Source organism: Pongo pygmaeus, chromosome 16, assembly GCF_028885625.2.
Source record: "Pongo pygmaeus isolate AG05252 chromosome 16, NHGRI_mPonPyg2-v2.0_pri, whole genome shotgun sequence".
Lineage (NCBI taxonomy): Eukaryota > Metazoa > Chordata > Mammalia > Primates > Hominidae > Pongo > Pongo pygmaeus.
In genome coordinates this window covers 71,433,804-71,453,821 of record NC_072389.2, presented here as the reverse complement: position 1 = coordinate 71,453,821, position 20,018 = coordinate 71,433,804, and the positions used below count along the sequence as shown (strand labels likewise).

General features: G+C 49.4%; 1 protein-coding gene across 2 annotated transcripts in view; it reads left to right on the top strand.

The window, feature by feature from the left end:
• The window catches only part of MEGF11 (multiple EGF like domains 11), a 284,797-nt gene that overhangs the window by 179,060 nt on the left and 85,719 nt on the right, over positions 1–20,018 (top strand). The window lies entirely within an intron of this gene.

Sequence of the window (20,018 nt, the reverse complement as noted above, 5' to 3'; positions counted from 1 at the left end):
GGCATGGTGGTGCGCACCTGTAATCCCAGCAACTCAGAAGGCTGAGGCAGGAGAATCTCTTGAACCTAGGAGGCAGAGATTGCAGTGAACTGAGATTACACCACTGCATGACTCCAGCCTGGGCGACAGAGCTAGACTCCATCTCAAAAAAAAAAAAAAAGAAAGAAAGGAAAGAAAAGAAAGAAACAGCCCTAGACTTAAGAGAACTGTTCTAGGCTCAGCCCTGGTTCATCCTGTGACCTTGAAAAAATCATTTTCCCTTTCTAAACCTCTGCTTCTTCACCCCAAAAAGGGAGAACTGGACTAGCTGATTGCTCAGGTTCTGCAGTTCTAATACTTTATACTTACATCCTCCTCCTCAACTTCTCTGAGTCACCTATGGGACTCTTGACTCTGAGGTCTGCAAACAGCCTGCTCAGCCCTGGTCCTTCATAATCATAATTGCTACAATTTATTGTGCATTTATCATGTGCTTGCTCTGTGTAAAAACATTTAATTACTGCAACTACCCTACCATGTCAGTGCTATTATAATTTGCATTCTACAGATGGGAGAAACTGAGGCACAGAAAGTTTTAGTAACTTGCCCAAGGTCACCTGCAGAAGGAGGACTTGACCCAGGTCCATTGGCATCCACAGCTCATGCTCTGAATTCCTATACCTTAATGCCCAGACCCAGGCTCAGGCCCAGGCCAGGCCTCCACAGTAGTGATTTCCAAGTTCTCCTTGGTCCACTTTAAACCATGAGGCAAAAACTTGTCTGGGGCTCTCCTGGGCTTTGTGAGTGACCAGACCCCACCCCTGTCCTCACCCCTAGAGAGCTCTGCTGAGGAGCCTACCTCCTGTTTGCTCATTTTAATAAGATTGTTCTCTCTCCCGAGCCTGAGTGATGACAGGTAGCCAGCTAGAACTAACTACAGGGTTAACTTTGCCTTGAAATCCTCTGCGAGCTCTGCAGCTGGAGACAGCTTGAGCCATGAGCTCATTAAGCAACAGAAGCCTGTCTCCCCACCACGAAGATGCAGGCAAGAAAACCTGTAACAGATCCACTTTTACACTGAGTCGAAAAGATCTGTGCTCACTCAATCCCCAACAACTTGCTTGGGGTTGTGGTGTGAGGGGAGGGGATTCCATTTCCCACCCCCAGTATTCAACTAGCTGCCAGTTAGGCACTGAAAGGTCCCCCATCCCCCTGCCAGCCCTGACCCAGAAGAAGAGAGGACCACAGAGCTCTCAGCCCAGGCTCAAAGGCCTTTTGATTGTGCACCTGAGTTTATCCTGCTCCTTTCACTCAGGGCCTGGCTTCCTTTGAAAGTAAAATGTTTTAAAAGGAAAAGAAAAGAAACCCCACACTTTGGGGAGGCCCACTGGGACCCCCTTTGGTTCAAACATCCAGTTCAAACGGCCTCCCAGCTACCCCCCTACATCTCCCGGCATGTCAGTCTGGGACAGCCTCACCTAGTCCTCCCACCTCCACCTCTTCAGGACCCAGCCATTGAGGGGGGGAAGATGAGAGAGAAAGATAAGTGGGGCAGAGTAAAGGAGGTGAAAATGAGAGTGAGGCCGCCGAGATGGAACTAGAGACAGGTAGAGAGAGAGAGGAGAGACACCAGGGAAGCTGCTTCTCAGCCTCCTGTCCTCCCAGGATGGGGCTGAGCAGCAGAGTGACGACCACCATTTTAGTATTTCAGTTTCCAGGGAACTCGATGCTTGGCTGTGACAGCATCCTCTACCTGGCTCTGGAGTGCAGAGGCTGGAGACCTGAGGGGCTCCCAATCCTTCCAGCCTGGGGAAGTGTCTATTTTTCCTCAGTTTCTAAGTGCCTCTTATTCCTCTCTCCTCCCTTCCTTATACCAGCCAGACAGAGCCACGAGGTACAGATGTTCAGGTTGTGCACTGCATAGAATAGACACAGAGAAACTTTCATGGGGGTGTGTGGATGTGTGGGGGGACTCCAGCCTTCCCAGCAGCATCCGAGAGCAGCAGGAAGCCTCTGCAACATGCACTTGCTGGTACACACTGCTGGTGGCTGCTCCCAATCCTAACTCTAGACATCCTCTGAGGCCAAATTTCTGTCCCCACATGTCAACTCTGAACCAGACAGGTTAGAGAACCTAGAGACTCTCCAACCAGAGTCTCCTGCCCAAGTGTTTCCCAGCACACCTGTGATGCCATTTCTGCCTCCAGCCTTTTGCCTATGCTGTTCTCCCAAGCCCCACCCCATCCTTTAAGCCCACTCTCCCTTCAGGCCCCACCAAGTCTCATCTCCTCCTAAAGCCTTCCCAGCCCTGAGGCTATCCTCCTCTTCTTACCTCAAGTGCCTTCACCTCTTCCTGGGGGCTTTCACTTCTCCACTTTTAGTGTGATTTATCCATTGTCTTTTTTCTTGTGGAATAGTGCCGTCTCTCCACTCTAGGTTGTGAAGACCTGAGGACCATGTCATTTTGTTATCCCTAGCTTCTCTAACCATTTCCTATATGGAGTTTGCTGATGAATTATTCATTGAATCAACAAATATTAATATCAACCCCTGATACACATCAGACAGCATGTTATGTCAGGGATTGTGTATACAGAGGGAGCAAAACAGACTTGGGCGCTGCAGCTGGTGCTTTTGCTTTTTTTTTTTTTTAAGGGACAGTTCTCTCTCTGTCACCCAGGCTGGACTGCAGTGGTGCAATTATGGCTCACTGCAGCCTGGAACTCCTGGACTGAAGCAATCCTTTCACGTCGGCCTCCCAAGTAACTGGCACTAGAGGTGTGTACCACCATGTCCAGCTAATATTTAAAAATTTTTTTGTAGAGACAGGGTCTCACTATGTTGCCCAAGCTGGCCTTGAACTCTTGGCCTCAAGCCATCCTCCTGTCTCAGCCTCCCAAAGCACTGGGATTACAGGTGTGGGCCACCGTGCCCAGCCTACAGATGCTCTTGATTCCCTAGACCCCTCAGCGCTCACCTTTACACACCAAAGGCTGCCCCCAACAAGCATCTGTCACTCCACCACAGAAGGACACACAGAGCTAGTGGGGAGCACCCAACATCTAAGCTGCCCTTCACCAAGGACAGGATAGAGAAGCTGATGGATAAATGCCCTGGCTTCTGTGCCCTTGACTGGGATAACTGAGGCGGTGGCCTTCATAGTCTCCCAGAGGTCCGGTGGGTTAAGCAGCACTTGTACTTCATCTCCCTTCCCTTCCCTTCCCTGTGCACTGCCCCTTTCCCTTACCTGGCTTCCTGGAGCCACCTCAGGGTCTGCTTCTGGGGAAGCCCAAACCAAGTGCCTCCCCTGAAGGAGTTTACAGCCAGTGGATGATGATAATGACCTACTGTCAATCCTGACAGTAATTCCGCTACCTAATTAATTTACTTGCACATAGCATGATGCCTTGATCATTGACTTAATTCATTCATTTATCTCCACATTTTCTTGAATGTTTTGTTGAAATATAGTACTGAGCACCTCCTTCTTGCCAGGCATTGAATAAGGTACTTTTGTACCATATCCTGATGACAACCCTATCAGGCACACAAGAGCCCCATTTTATAGGAGAGATGAAGAAACTGAGACCCGAGGAGTGAATGCTTCCTCAGGTCATACGGGTGGTAAGAGGCAGAGGTGGGATTTGAACCCAGGCCTGTGTGATTCCAAAGCTCAGGGGCCTGATGGGTCAGCATCCACCTTAACCCAAGGCAAAAAGCAGTGGGCACATGAGGTGGAGGAAGCAGGAAGGTTCTTGAAGCTTCTCTAAGGAGGAAGCATTAATCTGAGCCTACTTAAGGATAAGGGGGCTTTTAGAGGATGGAGAAGCCCCCCTCATATAGGGTCTGCAGGGTCTTTAAGGAAGTGATACCGGGCAGGTGCAGTGGCTTACCCCTGTAATCCCAGCACTTTGGGAGGCCATGGCCAGAGGATGGCTTGAGCTCAGGAGTTTGAGACCAGCCTGGGCAACATAGGGAGACCCCATCTCTACAATTTTTAAAAAAATAGCCGGTTATGGTGGTATGTGCCTGTAGTCCCCGCTACTCAGGAGGATCACTTGAGCCCAGGAGGTCTAGGCTACAGTGAGCTGTGTCTGTGCCAATGTGTGCCAGCCTAGGCAACAGAGCGAGACCCTGTCTTAAAAAAAAAAAGAAGTGACACCCACATGGAGGACAAGCTTAGTCCTTTGGAAGAAGCTGGGCCCCGTCAGACAGAATGAGGGGGTGCTGAGGCCTGTGCCACTTCTACCAAGTTAAGATCATTAGATTCCCTCCAAAGTTCCAGACCCCTAAGAGCTCCCAGGATGTTCCAGCAGCATAAAATGTGGATGTCCTGCTTAATGAAGCCTCCTGCTGCTGTGGGCCACGCCTGAGGTCATGAGAAATCCTAAGGGTCATTAACCTCACACCATTTGCTCAAGTGCTGGCTGTGTTCCTTGCTGGGTGACTGACGAGGCCATTAGCTCCCAGAATGGCTTTGGTCCTCCCCACACCCCCGAACCTCCTGCCATAACTCTCAGCTGCATGCGGGGACCCACCACCACCGTGACCTGCCCTCTTACGTCTCCAACTTCTGGCTAACGCAGCACCCACTTTTAGTGATGGGTAAGAAAGATTTCAGGAATCATCGCTTGGCACCCAGAGACATAAATAACAATGAGGGAAACTATATTTAGTGAGGCCTCCGCTGCTCCTAAAGAGGTGCGCTGTAATTTAAGAAGTCTCGGTTTGTGTACAGCTGTCAGCACATTTTCTGAATCTCCTGGATGCACTGAGCTGCCCCAACTGCTCCTCCTGCCCTTGCCTGGCTCCTCCCGCCCTCGCCTGGCTCCTCCCCAGCTGTGTCTTTCTTACCGGGCAGGGGAGTGCATCTCACCGGCACTGGGCAGTGTCATGAACAAATCTGAGGAGTGGAAAGACTCATTCTCTCTCTCTCTCTCATTATAAGCGAGCAGGCACTGGCCTAGGGACGATGATGAGCTGCAGAGAGGGACTGTCTCCCTCTTAGACCAGGGTTCCAAGTCCTGCTACAGGGAAGTCCTGCTTTACTGCTTTCGTGAATTCATGATGGAGCACTTAAAGCGCTTCCCATTGCTCTTAAAATCCCAGCTTCCTGCTGTGGCCACACAACACCTGCCTTCTCTACCTCATCTAGAGCCACCTTTCCCTCACAGTGCCCCCTACCTCTGCCTGTGCCTTGACTCTACCAAGCCTTTCCCCACCCTGGGACATCTGCCCAGGCCCTTTCTTCTTCCTAGAAAGCACTTCTTACCTCCTGCTCTTCCCATGGCCATCTCCTTCTCATTCTTCGGTTCTCAGTGTCCGGGTCACCTTCTCAGAGCGACCTCTCTGGCCTCCCAGTTGAAAGGAAGTCCCTCTCATTGTTTTCTATCAAGCTCTTGTTTACACCTCCATACCCTTACTGCAACTTATAATTATATACTTACTTGTTAATTTATTCACTCATTCAGCAAATATTTATTGAGCATCTACTATATGCCAGACACTGTTCTAGGTGCTGGGGATATAACAGTGAATAAAACAGAGCCCCTGCCCTCATGGAGCTGACATTCTAGTAAGAATCCCAGACAGTAAACAAAAGGATGAAAATAGGCAATATAGTGATTACATCATATTAGATAGAATGAGCACTTTAAAGAAAAAAAAGCCGGAGGATGGTGGAGTGAGCTTGGAAAGGATAATCCAAGAAGACTCTAAGGGTGTAGTGTTTGAGCAGAGGAATAAAGGCCTTGCTTTGCTTACTGTCTCACTTTGCTGCTGGGCTGTGAGTTCCAGGACAGGACCATGGTGCTTTTATTCCCCACTCAATCCCCAATGCCTGGCACATAGCAATCAAGTCTTGTTGAGTGATTGAACAAATGACCCGCCAAGCCGACCTCCTACTGCCGCAGCAGAAGTATCATTCCTCGGCTTCATCCTGGCAGATCCCAGGAGCATCCAGTCCCATCCTTTGATAATAACTCTCAATAGACAGGATGGCCATTTGTCACTCACTGTCAGGCCTCCTCTCTCCAGGGAAACTGGGGGTCATTGTCCAGCAGTGATGGATAGAGTGTCCTCTGACTGGCAGACCCAGCTGGGAGCTCCTCTCAAAGTCCCTCCCCTGCCTGGGGACAAATGGACGATGACACAAATAACATAAATAGCAAGACAGAGTTGAGGAGGTCCCCAATCCCAAAGTGACGTGCTTCACACCGATAGGTGGGGCCCATGTGAAGTGACTCCACTGGGGAAGTGGCACCATGGAGAATGCTGGGTGGACCTGGGGTCTCAACTCTCCGACTCACCAGACCAGTGGCCTTGGGTAAGCTGCTTCACTTCTCTGGGCCCCAGGCTATCCATCTGACCAGTGGGAATGCCAGTGTTTGCTCTGGTCAGCATAGAGGTGCTGTGGAAGCTCAAAAGTATGCTAGATGGTGCCTCACGCCTGTAATCCCAGCAATCTGGGAGGCCGAGGTGAGCAGATCACTGGAGGTTAGGAGTTCGAGACCAGCCTGGTCAGAGTGATGAAACCCTGTCTCCATGAAAAATACAAAAATTAGCTGGGTATGATGGCTCATGCCTATAATCCCAGCTACTCAGGAGGCTGAAGCAGGAGAATCACTTGAACCCGGGAGGCGGAGGTTGCAATGAGTCAAGATCGCACCACTGCACTCCAGCCTGGGCGACAGAGTGAGACTCCATCTGAGACCCCCCAAAAAAAAAAAAAAAAAAAAAAAAGCATGCTAGAGATAAACAGGGCTAATAGCAAGTTTCCTACAGTATTTAAAGGGCAAGTTCATTGCACAAGAACTTGGAAGAAGGGCTATATAAAGTGAAGCAAATGCTCATTTGCTGTATTGGTTTGGAAATTCTATTTTTGCCTATCATTCAATGGCAGCTGTGAGCGAAGGTGCCCAGCACTCATTTGCACCCCACACTTTGCTTTCCCCCTTTGGACGTGCTCTTCTCATCCCTGCCCTATGGATTCCCCCAGGTGACTCTGAGAGATGGAAGGCATCTCAAGAAGCATCCGGTGCTAGTGTCTATTTTACAATGGAAAAACTAAATGCCAAAGAGGGGATGTGTCTTCCCTAAGGCCACCCCAGAAGTCAGCAGAGGGGCCTGGACTGGGACCCCAGTGTCCACAACTCCCAGATGGGGTGAGAGGCAGGGAGGGTGGAGGCTTCCCCAGGACTCTCGTGACATCTGGATGCTCTCCTCAGGCAGGTCCCTTACCTCTCTGTGCCTCAGTTTGCTTATCTATAAATGGAGATGATGGGAGGGTGCAGTAAGATACTACTTGTAAAGCACTCAGACAGCGCTTCACATATAGTAGGGCTCATTGTGTGTTTGCTGCCACTGCCCTGGACGTCCTGAATACAGCCAGCAGGCGCCAACCCAACTGGCAGCTGGTGGGCACCCTGCTCTGCCAGTAAGGAAGTCATTTGAATATCATCCTTGGTTATATTTATCATCCCCAAGTGCCTGGTCCCTTAAGTAGCACAGCAGCCTCTGGGAGTCCGCAGGACTTCCTCAAGGAGACAGAAAGGACAGGAATCTTGCCTAGCTGGAGTAAAACCACCTGCAAACCTGTCTTGATGGGCTCTTCAGCTCTCCTCTGACCTGCGCCTAGCCCAGTGCTCTTCAGAGTGTGCTCTCTAGACGTGCAGTCTAGGGGCTGTTACTGGCCAATGACGAAATAAGTAAGAAATTGAGAGTAAACGTTTAGCAACCTTTATAGTAATTTTGACATTGCTGTCACAGCCACGCACATGGTTGGAGGGTTCCTCTCCTTGAGCAGAGTATAGACAAACTTGGGTGTTGTCAGATGTTCATGATGAGTCCCAGGTGGTATGAACATCATAGGAGTCATGCTCAGTGAGGACCATATGATGGATTGGAAAACAAACAAAACAAGACACTTGGTCTTTCCCCATGGAGAGTTTGGGAAGCAGTGGTCTAGCCTTCCCAGGCCCTCTGCAGCCTACCCAGGCTGTGTACCCGCCTTTCCAGGCTGCCCTGCCAGCCCTGCACACCCCCTCCCTGCGCTCTTACCAGCCCCTCCACTCAGACTGTCTTCCCTTGCATTCCCACCCATCAGAATCCCGTTCCTCCTTCAAGATCCCAAATCAAATCCCATTTATTACACAAGGCCATCCTGGGTAGATTAACCCCTTCCCCACCACACCCAAGCTCCCAATGCCCTTTGACCTCTAGGAAGCCCAGCCTTCAGCATCTCATGTGACCTCTAGCTGCTGCACTTAAGCCCCACGCAGTCTGGACCCTACATCCAATCAGTTCTTAGTAGACCTAGGCCAAAGCAACTCCAAGCACCAGGAGCACCAGTTGGCTCCAGATGTTGCCTTTGCCAAAATGAAAAGTGGCACAACTGTGAATTCCTTTGGCTGGAACAGTGGTGGTGTGAATGCTGCTGTATGATCAGCAGAGCCAGTGCACCTCCTGGTGGGAACAGCCTCCTGCCAGGCCTTTGGGGTGCAGGATCGACTCCCAGGATGAGCAGCCCAGAGGGAGGATCCCAGGTCCCTCCTGCCCCTGGCCCACGGCCCCCTTCTGGCTGACTCTCAGGCTGCCCAGGTCCAAATCACCCTAACTTGCTTCACCTCTCCCTAGTGCCTGTGAACCCACAGATAAGCTGCTGGAGTCGCTTCAGCACAACTCTTCTCACTCCTCTTTCCCACCCGGTGAGAAAGGCCCCCAGCTCCAGCACGAATAGGGCAACAGGTGAGGCAGCCTTCATTCCAAAATGCTCCGTGGGCCCACCAGGGAGCCGGGCCTCTGCACAGCCTCCACTTCCACTGCTCCTGTCTCTGCTTCCTGCTTATTCTTAGTGGGGGTGTGGCCCACAGTGCCAGGCAGAAAGTCCCTTAGGAACAGTACCACTCTGACTGCCTCCCCACAAGCATCCTTCTCGGTGCCGGGCCCTGAAGTGGCTGCTCAGTGAGTGGGTGATGGAGAAGAAAGAACTTCCAGCGAGAACTTCCTCAGTGAGACCTAGGGAAGAACTTTCTGAGTGTGAGGGGAATTAAACACAGACATTTAAAGGCAGAAATTAGGTTTTTGCACACCCTCCCCGCTTTTAGCTGCTTAGTGCTTTGTCCCTGTGTGAGGATCCAGGTCGAAAACACAGCAGCTCTGGAATCCTGGAAATGGGAGGTCCGGGGCCCCTGTCACAGCCCAATCCCCCTCCAGGCAGAGGACTCCTCTGAACTCCATGGGCACAGCCTGGCACACAATCATCTGGCCTGATCCTGTTTTTTGCCAAGGGGGACACTGAGGTCTGGAAGGGTGGTGCCTTGCCCACAGCCCGCGACAGAGATAGAGAGAGGCTCCCTCCTCCAGACCAGACCTCATGGTTTGAAGGAAGTCGTGGGGAAGGGGAATGATGGGGAAATGGTCATGTCTGGAGTTCACTCCTCAGAGGAACTGGGCTTGGACCCCACAACTTCCAGTGCTGTTGCCCACTCCGACTGTGAATTCATTTCCCTCAGAGCCTACATGGCTGGGGAAGCATCACCAAATTCCCCTTGATCCCTACCCTCTCCCTCCCCTACCCGCCCCCACACAGCCTGAGACTTGCTCAGGGACCCCAAAAGGCAAGTGAGGGGGCCACATCGGGGAGGGTGCAGGACCAACAAGGCTAGCCCGGGTGTCTCTGCCAGCTGCCTTTGAAAGGCTCTTCCAAAGAGGTAATTCCTTTGTGCACAGACATGATTTATGAGGCTTTCCAGGCAAATTGTGGAGATAAATGGTCTTTGGGGCTGGGAAGCTTCAAAGGCAGTGATGCAAACAGATCAGAAGGAGCTGGGCCGCTGGGAGCTGGGCCTTCATTAAAAGCCTGTGGGTGGAGGGGAGGGCTTTGAGCAGAGCTAAGGACAGATAGCTTTCTGGGTCCCTGGGTCCCTGGGTCCCTGTGGGACAGCCCATCGCAGTTTGCCTCTCACCCCGAGCCTCACAGACCTCATTGCTGTATGGTATAAGGTGAAAGTGCTGGGGTCACTGAGGTACATTTATCTGCTGGGATAAATGCCACAGGGCAGAGGTTGGGGGTGGTGCATGAGTTCTGACTTGGACTCTAGAACAGCAGGGAGGATAGTGCGGGGTGCTCCTGCTGGGAGCGCAGGTAGGTGGCACCAGCCTCTGTGATCAGCACCGTCTGGAGACCTGGCAGGAGTTCCGGGAGTCTTGCTCCTCTCCTGCCTCTCATGGGTGATCTGGACAGGTCGTCTGGCTCTCTGGGTGTCAATACCTTCTTCTGAACAAGGTATAAAAGAACTCCAATGTTCTAGCTCTGCGGTGCCTCCTGGGTCCTAAATGTCCTCATCTCAGAAACAGGCCAGAGATCACCCTTGCTGTGAGGTTGTGGGCAAGCCACCTAGCCACACCTGCCCTTGGTTCCTTCCTCTGTGAAGGGGGATAACTATAGCTATCCTGAGCAGTTGTGGCTTAAATTGAACAAGATCACACCTGTAAAGTCTCTCACACTTACTGTTCCTTCCCATTATCTGTCTACACAATACTGTGGCATTCTACATCCAGAGCAGATGCTGGTTTAAAAAAAAAAAAAAAAAAGTCCCTGATAAAGTCCCTGAAGTTGATAAATTTGACTTTCCCATCTTCCCACCTCCTCTCTCCTAAAGCAGGTTAATAAACATACACATACCCTGCTGAATCTGGCTTCCAGATGTGCTAATTGCCACTTGGATATTAAGAGATAACTGAGATATTAATGGCTGATAGTGCCTCAGGATGTGACTAACCCCCCCACACACAGAGTCACAAACAGGGGGTTGTTTGCATTTTAATAGGGATTCCTGCAGCCCCTGAGGAACGGGGTCCTAATGGTGCAGTGCCGAGCAGACGCAGTGATATTTGAAGCAGGGGCTCAGTGTTGGTTTCGATTCAGCCATCTGCAGAGAGATGCCCGGCTCTGATAAAACTGTTCCTGAATCTCCCTACTCCCTCCTGAAATGTTGATGGTGATACTCCTGGTTGAAATGGACCTGGCTGCCTGGAGCTGTGGTGGAAGCTATGGCAATAGAGATGAGGAAGGTAATGAGCTGGAGCAACTGCCTTTGCTCAGGGCATTGAATGTACCCATGGCCTTTGTTTCCCCTCCTGCCCTGCCGCCCGAGACACTGCCTGCTCCCAGGCCTCCTTGTCTCTAACCTGACAGCGGAGCGCCCTCCCCAGTTTTAGCAGGGAGCTTGCCCAGAGCTCCTCTCATCACCCCGTGTTCTGAGAGTTTCCCATTTGCTTGTCTGTTTCTCAAACTGACTGCAGGCTTCTGAGCCCCTAACATGATAGGTGCTTGATAATTGTTTGACATTGAGCTTCTCATCTCATAATAGCTGGTGTGATGGGAGGCAAAGAGCCCTAGATGGATACAGCCAGCTAGTTTCAAATGCAGCTCTCCAGTTTGTTATCTGTGTGGTCACGGGCAAGTCATTCAGCTTCTCTGGCCCAGTTTCCTGACCTGTAAAATGTGGGGAGTACACAAGATGACTTCTAAAGCCTAGCAGTAAAGAAAGCCAACATATGACTCTCAACTTCACCTTTCACAATCAGGTGATGTTACCCACTGCCAGGGGATGTTTGTCAATATCTGGAGGCATTTTTGATTGCCACAATTGTGTGTATGTGTGTTGGGGAGGTACTACTGGCATCTCGTGGGTAGAGGCCAGGGATGCCACTAAATGCCCTGCAATGCACAGGATGGTTCCCCATAGCAAAGAATTTTCTGGCCCAAAATGTGCTGAGGTTGAGAAGCCCTGATTTAGTTATTTAATGTCTCTGAACCTGAACCTCAGTTTTCTCATTGGAAAATGGAATCATAATCACATCTCACATGGTTTAACTCAGATCCTCTTTGGAATGAAGCAGGCAGGCTATGAATAACTGGCACAGGATTAGTAAGAAAATTAGAGGAAACAACCCATGGGAGAATGCAGCTGGTCCCTGGTAAGCTCTCAGGGTTAGGGTTTTCCCCATGTGTGTGTGCTCACTCCTCCATCCCTGCTACCCTAGGAGATGGGTGGGATATGGAGCCGCAGCCTCTGTGAATCCCAGCCTCCCCTTGGAGGTTTAAGGGAGGTATAGACGGTGTGGTTAAGCAACACTGAGTAACAAGTGTAATAAATAGATCACTAAGAGCTAATGATACATCATTATAATCCTGTGCTGTCAGCATCTTCTAGGCTTAGGGACTGTGTCAGAAGGTTTGGGTTTTAATCTACCTTGGTCTATTAATATTTAATTCCAACAATCTAAGTGGCAGAAAGACAGGAAACTGAGTGATAGCTCAGCTCAGAGCTCGGGTAACCACCTCCAATTTTTCTTTTTCATACAAACACACCTCCTATCTCTGTGTCCTCTGGCCTGTTTCTCAAGTGGGGACATTTGGCAAACAGGGCATAGAATCACACAGCATTGGGACTTGAAGAGTCTCCAGCATTTACCTACCAGTGTTTGTTTCTTTCTTTCTTTCTTTCTTCCCTTCCCTTTCCTTCCTTCCTTTTTCTTTTCTTTCTCTTTTTTTCTTTTCTTTTCTTTCTTTCTTTCCTTTCTTCCCTTGCTTGCTTGCTTGCTTTTGGACAGGGTCTCACCAGGTCACCAAGGCTGGAGTACAGTGGCGCCATCACAACTCACTGCAGCCCGACCTCTCAGGCCCAAGCAATTCTCCCACCTTAGCCTCCTGAGTAGTTGGGACTACAGGCACATGCCACCACACCAAGCTAATTTTTATAATTTTTGTAGAGATGGGGTTTTGCCATGTTGCCCAGGCTGGTCTTGAACTCCTGGATTCAAGCTATCCTCCTGCCTCAGCCTTTCAAAGTGTTGGGATTACAGGTGTGAGCCACCTCATCTGGCCCAGTATTTCTTAATGGGGACATCTTTGGCATTTTTTATTTGTATTTTATTTATCTTATTTTTAGAGACAGAGTCTCTGTTGCACAGCTGGAGAGCAGTGGTACAGTCAGAGCTCACTGCAGCCTCAACCTCCTGGGCTCAAGCGATCCTCTTACCTCAGCCTCCCGAGTAGCTGGGACTACAGGTGTGCACCACCACACCTGGATAATTTTAGCTTTTGGTAGAGACAGGGTCTCACTGTGTTCTCCAGGCTGGTCTCAAATGTCTGATCTCAGTGATCCTCCTTCCTCGGCCTCCCAAAGTTTGGGGATTACAGGTATGAGCCATTGCACCCAGCCAGGATACAGTTCTAAATTGTGTACAGTTGTCCCTGGGATTATTCGTGACAACCTAAATTCCCCCTCTCCCATTTCCAGATGCTATCTTGGGGAGGGTGACCTACTCCAGGCAAGAACCACTGATCCAAACCTGTCATTTTACAGATGTAAAAACAGAGGCCCAGAGAGGGGGAGCAGGCTGCCCAGGAGTGCCCAGCATTGGCTCTGACTCATCCTTCAGTGCTCCCTCAGAATTGCAGCTTAGGCCTGGAAAGAGCGGAGGGGCTCAGCCTCGGAGAACTTGACTGTGCTTTTACTGGGGCAAGTCAGTTGACAAATGGCCTCGCTCACTGGGAAGTCACTTTATTTATCAGCTGGAATGGTTTCCGGCGGCTGCTGCTCCATCTCTGCCTCCCTGCCTGCTGCTTTGCAAACTCAGGAACAATCCCGTGACCTGTCAGCTCTCACTGCTGCTTCTGCGGGTGGGGTGGGAGATTGGGGGCCACAGACCTTTCTGGGAGGGGCTGTGACTGCATCAGGCCTTCTCATTGCTGGAGAGGAGAAGGGAGGTGGGGGCCTTGGCCCAGTCCTTAGTACAAGCTGGGGCAGCTCAGGGGCAGTGGCTTCCAGGTTCATTTCCATCCCTTGACCTTCAATTCAGAGGCCGACTCCTCCTCCTTGCTGGGTCTCAGGATTCCTGTCTATGGAATGGGAAGGACTAACGTCCTCTCCCACCCCACCTCCAGCCCAGCATCCTCCTGCACATCTCCCTGAGAGGACCAGTGAGAACAGAGATCACGGGAAAAAAGAGTTCTCACCTGGGGAGCTTTTCAAGGGACCTATGCTTGGGCCCTACCACCCTAGACCAATTCACTTGGAATGGCCATGGGTAGAGCCCAAGCAAGAGTGTTTCTTAAAACTGCCCCAGTGATGCTGATCTGCAGCCAGGCCAAGAACCACTGTCTGAAGAAGTGAATCCTATAAGCAGCTGGGAGGGGGTTCTTTGGTAGCTGGGAGAAGGGCTGGCCAGGCACCTTCATCAGCACTGCTGACGGCTCTTCTTGTGCCCCGCTGAGCTGGCTGCAGGGTGGGACCAGATGGTGGATGTGGGGAAAGTAAAGGGCAATCACAAACCAAAGACACACCTTAGCTGCTGTCGTCCTCCAGCCCAGAGAGACTCCAGGGCTAATGCAGCAGACTGGGCACAGGTACCTAAACCTTCCTATACAGTGGTGAAGGCAGAAAAGTAATGGTCGGCCGCATTATTTATTATTCCTAGTACAGTCCATAACGGCATCAAAAAAATTTAGTTGTGTCCGTTTAATGAGTTATCTTCAGGGACCCTAAAAGATACTTATACCCCAGTGTTCACTGTTGTCTTGTAGACAATAACCAAAAGGTGGAACAACTCAGTGTCATCAACAGACGAATGGATAAACAAAATGTGGTCTGTCTATACAATTGAATATTATTCTGTCATAAAAAGGAATGAAGTCCTGATACAGGCTACAACATGGATGAATCTTGAAAATATTATGCAAAGTGAAATAAGCCAGATACAAAAGAATGATATTGTATGATTCCATTTAGAATCTAGAAATATCTAAACAGGCAAATTCATAAAGAGAGAGGGCAGGTGCAGTGGCTCATGTCTGTAATCCCAGTACTTTGGGAGGCCGAGGCAGGTAGATCAATGAGCCCAGGAGTTCAAGACCAGCCTGGCCAACATGGTGAAACCTCATCCCTACAAAAAAATAGGAAAATTAGCTGAGTGTAATGGTGCATGCCTGTAGTCCCAGCTACTCAGGTGGCTGAGGCAGGAGAATCACTCGAACATGGGACACAGAAGTTGCAGTGAGCAGATATCGCACCACTACACTCCAGCCTGGGGGGCAGAGCGAGACTCCATCAAAAAAAAAAAAAAAAAGGCCGGGCACTGTGGCTCATGCCTGTAATCCCAACACTTTGGGAGGCTGAGGCAGGCGGATCACGAGGTCAGGAGATCGAGACCATGCTGGCTAACATGGTGAAACCCCATCTCTACTAAAAATACAAAAATTAGCCGGGCGTGGTGGCGCATGCCTATAATCCCAGCTACTCAGGAGGCTGAGGCAGGAGAATCCTTTGAACCTGGGAGGTGGAGGTTGCAGTGAGCCAAGATCACGCCACTGCACTCCAGCCTGGGTGACAGAGCAAGACTCTGTCAAAAAAATAAAAAAGAAAGAAAGAAGCTTAAAGGTTACCAGTGTGGTAGGGGAGGAACTAGGGAGTTACTGCTTAATGGCTACAGAGTTTTTCTATTTGGGGTGATGGAAAAGTTTGGAAGTAGTGCTGATAGTTGGTGCAACACTGTGAATGTAATTAATGCCACTGAATTACACACTTAAAAATGATTAAAATGGAAATTTGTATGCTATATATCTTTTACCACAATAGAAAAAAATCTGAATAAACAATAGATAATCTTAAGAGAATAAAATTATGGGAAATAGGGCCAGTCATGGAAAACGTAGGACCTACGCCCACCATTCACACATAAACCAGTCCCTGAATAAGGCACTTGTGGAAAATCAGTCTCTGCTCTCCCCTCTTTGTGGATTTTTCAAGGGTGGCTGTTTAAGCCCAGGCTGGCTGCCAGCATACCGTGTCCATCTGCAGCAGGTGCTATTATTATGGGTTGTTGTGAGAATTAAATGAGAAAATTCACTTTGCACCTTTATCTCATGACTTGGCATTAGTAACTGCCTGATCAACTGTAGTTACAAATTTAAAAGCCTGCCAGTGAAGAAGACAGTGGTGAAGTCATTTGCCCTCTTGGGGACCCAGGGGCACACTAAGCCTGGACCCCAAAGTCTGAAGCAGTCAGCAGGGGAAGGGGGTGAGTTGCCCAGCCTCAAGGAACAGAACAAGCCAGGCTGCACACTTCCAGGTGCCCTTCAGCACTCAGTAGCTGCCCAGAGACAGTCTACTCACTTAAAAAATCAGCCAGTAATCCCAGCTACTCGGGAGGCTGAGGCACAAGAATTGCTTGAACCCAGGAGACAGAGGTTGCAGTGAGCCAAGTTTGCACCACTGCACTCCAGCCTAGGCAACAGAGTTGAGGCTCTGTCTCAAAAAAAAAAAAAGAAAGAAAGAAAAGAAAAATCAGCCAAAGCCCAATATAATTAGGAAGGAGAGCCTGGGACAGAAAAAAAGAAATGTGTGAGGGGTGACATTCCAAGGCCAAATTGGTAAGAGTTTGCGATTCTCTGTGAAAGAATGCAAAGTCCTCTTGTAATTATAATGACGGTAGTTTTTAGTCACCTTCAGCAGAGTTGATAATTGACTCGCTGCAGCTCTGCTTCATTTCTCTGTCATTGCTGGGGAATTAGGTGTTTTAAGTGAATTTTCTAGATAACTGAAACTTATCCCTGTGAACCCTAACATTGTTTTTTTGTTTAATCACTCTAGGGGGAAATTTCTCTGGAATGAATTACACACTTCTCTGCTTCCTTAATCAGAATATTCTAAATTGAATGTAACTTCTTCCTGTCAATTTGGATATGAGAGGCTATTTGCCCCTATATTAATGGCTGCAAGTTGCTTTCCTTTTTTTCATCTATAAATGTTTCCTATTTCCATAGTTTCTTACTATGACACAGAGCTCTTGCTCACATAGTTTTTAGGAGCCCCATAAAACATGCAGACATTGGCCAGGTGCAGTGGCTCATGCCTATAATCCTAGCAGGGAGGCTGAGGCAGGTAGATTACCTGAGATCAGGAGTTCGCGACCAGCCTGGCCAACATGGCGAAACCCTGTCTCTACTAAAAGTACGAAAAATTAGCTGGGCATGGTGGTGGGCGCCTGTAATCCCAGCTACTCGGGAGGCTGAGGCAGGAGAATCGCTTGAACCCGGGAAGCGGAGGTTGCAGTGAGCTGAGATCATGCCACTGCACTCCAGCCTGGGCAACAAGAGAGAAACTCTGTCTCAAAAAAAAAAAAAAAATGCATACACAAACATACACATGTGCATATACACACACACTCACATGCCAGTCTGTGTTGTGAGAAAGCAGAGTGCCAGGCTTAATAGAATTGTGTTTACATGTCCTTCTATAATGCCCTGAGCTGCCCTTATTAGAGCACTTTTGTAGTGTACCATGAATGCTGCTCCAGCATTTCTACCCCTACTAGACTGTGCACCCCAATAGGGCAGGGTGCTTTCTGGCAGTAGCAGGTCCTTGGTAAATGTTTTTGAATGGGCAAGCAGAAGAATGAAAACACCCAAGTGTTACCATGTGGACTTTATGACAATATTCTGGCTTCCTTATCAGGCGGCTAGTTTTGCTTCCTACTGGGTTTTGGCTGTGCCAGAAAGAACACAGGTTGTTTGATAAGCAAAGCATAACTATATGCCCTGGGATGCACCGAGAACAAACTGCCTTTTGGCTCCAACAGTTTCATACAGAACCAAGATCTCAGGGCAGTAACTGCAGTCCCAACAAAGGAAGGAACTTCCTTGTGCTGGATCCTGGGGTGGTTCACAGTGATGAACAGAGAAGAAGTGGCTAGTCTCTGTGGTATCCCCGATCTGTGCTTTGTGGCTGCCACCTTGTCCCCAAGGCCACCTCTAAATTTCACTCCTTGGACTCATCCTCCAGAAAGTGTCCCAAAGAGCTGCAGTGGGGAGAGCTAGAACCAGGAGACCTAGGCTTGCTCTTGCTGTAACCTCAGGCAATCACTTAACTTCTCTGACAGTGTATTCTCCGTCAAATGGGAAAATAAGAAAACCTAACTTACATGGTTGTTGTGAGGATTAAATTTTAGTCATGTATGTAGCACTTCTAGGATGGTGCCTGGCACACAGGGAGCTTTTAAAATGTGGTTGTCTGGCTGGGCGTGGTGGCTCACGCTTGTAATCCCAGAACTTTGGGAAACTGAGGCAGGTGGCTCACCTGAGGTCAAGAGTTTGAGACCAGCCCGCCAACATGGTGAAACCTCATCTCTACTAAAAATACGAAAATTAGCTAGGCGTGGTGGCATGTGCCTGTAATCCCAGCTACTCGGGAGGCTGAGGCAGGAGAATTGCTTGAACCCGGGAGACAGAGGTTGCAGTGAGCCGAGATCACACCACTGTACTCCATCCTGCCTAACAGAGAGAGATTCTGTCTCAAAATAAATAAGTAAGTAAAATGTGGTTGTCATTATCATAATAGAGTCACAACATATGGACAATAAGCTATGTGAATTCAACTACATGTGCTTGGCAACTAAAAGAGAAATGGTACCATAGATAATTCTGCTAGTCCTTCTGCTCACTGAGTGTGTGTCCCAAAGAGAGGATGAGGTAGGAGGTGCTGGACTGCTGAATACTCAGTCACTCTCTGTCCTGTGTGCCTTTTTTTTTTTTTTTTTTTTTGGAAACGGAGTCTTGCTCTATCGCCCAGGCTAGAGTGCAGTGGTGCAATCTCGACTCACTGCAACCTCTGCCTCCCGGGTTCAAGCAATTCTCCTGACTCAGCCTCCCAAGTAGCTGGGACTGCAGGTGCATGCTGCCAAACCCGTCTAATTTTTTGTATTTTAGTAGAGATGGGGTTTCACCGTGTTGCCTAGGCTGGTCTCGAACTCTTGAGCTCAAGCAATCCACCCACCTTGGCCTCCCAAAGTGCTAGGATTACAGGTGTGAGCCACGGTGTCCAGCCTTCTGTGAGCCTTTTTCAATGTGAGTGGAGGCTGTAGCTATAAGTGGACTTAATTTTTGCTTTACTCACTGTAATAGCAGGTGGAAAATATAGGGTGAGACTCACTCATAACTTGGCAGCTCAGTTTGTGTGTGTGAATACTTGGGGCACAGATGAAGAAGGGATGAACCAAGATAGGGTAATGGGAGTTCCAGGCCTTGGTGACTCTGTCTGCTACAGGATGATGGGCAGGCTCCATGACATTGACCACTTGACCTTGGTCAGCAGGTAGGAGGGACATGTCGGGGACTGGTGGGGCTGATCCTTCCACCAACCTTCAGCCCCCAAAGACCACACGCACTTACTGGCCACACTAGAACCTTGTACCCTTGTACACGCCCAACACTTGAACGCTGCTGTATCTTTGCTTATATTGAGCCTACCCCAGTGACACCTTCCCAGTCCCACTCACCTGCCCCGTTTCCTCTCTGAGTGTCTAAACCCTAGAAACCTGGAACACAAACAGCAACAGATAATCTCGGTGACCGGCCATTCCAGTTTGCCCAGGACTGAGGGATTTCCCAGAATGTGGAACTTTCGGTGCTGAAAGCAAGATGGTTGCTCACCCTGTTAGGCAGACAAGTGAGACATCCTTTACAGCCCACTTGAGATGGCTTCTGTTTTAAGAAGTCTTGCCTGGTCTCCTTAGCTGGGAGCAATCATTCTTTCCATTGAACTTCTCCCAGAACATTATGTGTGCCTGTCCATGCCTGAACTCCACACCCCACTTTCACCCCAGAATTTATAACTGAGGACATCTTGTTATTGTGTGTCCCGTATGCATCAGGTGAGGGTCAGAGTGGAAGGTGGCAGCAGGCTGGGTGAACTCTCTGGGGCTCTGCTGTTCAGCCCCTTTCCATAGCTATAGAGTATGAATTTCTGCAAAACTGGCTCAGCTATCTCTCTTTGAAACATTTAATTACATGTAAAGATCTTGAAGGCTGTCTGTTACTTCTCAGGGAAGCCTTTCTTTTTCCTGCTCCTTCTGAAGCTGGCTGCTTGGAAAGTAATGAAACTGAACTGAAGCTGAAGCAACCAGGGGGCGTAGGCATTACTGAAAGGAAGAAGCATGAGGAAGAGATGAAAAGGGTGACAGGGAGATGGAGCCCG